Source organism: Aplysia californica, unplaced genomic scaffold (assembly GCF_000002075.1).
Source record: "Aplysia californica isolate F4 #8 unplaced genomic scaffold, AplCal3.0 scaffold00342, whole genome shotgun sequence".
NCBI lineage: Eukaryota > Metazoa > Mollusca > Gastropoda > Aplysiida > Aplysiidae > Aplysia > Aplysia californica.
The window spans coordinates 756,096-757,282 of NW_004797612.1; the positions used below are offsets into that span (position 1 = coordinate 756,096).

The 1,187-nt window shown below is 39.5% G+C and overlaps 1 protein-coding gene across 1 annotated transcript in view; it reads right to left on the reverse strand.

Annotated features, from left to right (window-relative positions):
* Positions 1-1,187, reverse strand: part of LOC101859716 (homeobox protein Meis1) — a gene marked incomplete in the record, with an annotated part of 264,050 nt that overhangs the window by 261,437 nt on the left and 1,426 nt on the right.

Below are 1,187 nucleotides of genomic sequence, written 5' to 3' on the forward strand. Positions count from 1 at the left end.
AGGGGGTATTTTTGGTTATTGTTTTTGGAGGTTCTTTTTTGTTTTCGTTTTGTTTTTTGTTTTTTTGCAGTTTGGGATTTTTTTATAGATAAGACATAGAATCTAGATCTAGGCCTATTTTTTAAAATACGGGGCACATGTGGCATTTTCAAGAAAAACGGCACAGATTATGACCGAACTTGTTGCCATTGTTTTTAGTTTGTGTTGGTGCTACAGCTGTCAACAGAGAGTGCTAGCGAGTGTCTTTATCTAGATATCCAGACTATGCTATCTCTGTATTTATTTTGCACATATCACAATGTCCCCCGACCACTAGAGTTGTTGTTGCTGTCGCCGACGGTGGCAGTGTCGTGAATGTATACATTAACACCATCTGCCGCCACGGATACACTCCGCGCATATGACATTTTGTTTATAGGAAATTCATTTATTTATTATTTATTCTATGTGGGCCTATTTTTTATTGACAAAATATAGGTCATAACCAAACGGTGTTTTATGTTCCAAGAAAGCGGGTTGCGTGATTCACAAGCACTCTAGGTGCCACTGATGTTGCCATAATGACATTTATGTGTTGCTACTTGCAAACTATTCTCATTTGCGAAATACTATCTAGACTACGAGCAATAGAAGTTAATAAAGTAGTTATGAAAAAATATTAATAAGACTACAAGCAATGTCCGTTTATAAACGAGTTATAATTTTAGTCGAGAAAAAAAAACCCCCAACGAGAATTAGTAGGGCATATTAAATTCTCTCATATCGAATTTCAGTATTGTTTTGAATATCCGGTGGTGTGTGTGTGTTGTCGAAATGCGTGCTGGTTATGAATGGTACGGTGTGTAGTGTGTAGTTTACCACGCTCATGTGCTCTAAGCACCCTCATCAAGCTGTTAGGTTTTACGACTACGGTCGTCAACTAATAAAAATGAGTGAATTAAACAGCAAATATCGATTTTGAAAACTGACAGCTGCGCTAAGAGAAAAGGTAACAGTAGACGGGAGAGACAGTAGCTAACCGTAGAGCGGTCGGTCGGAGGTCGGTTGGTCGGAACCTGGATGTAACACAGGGCGCGTGCTGGTGCTCATCACGACAATAACAACTCTAGATGTGTAGGTACAGTAGTGCTCACACTCAGAGAGAGAGAGAGAGAGAGAGAGAGAGAGAGAGAGAGAGAGAGAACAAT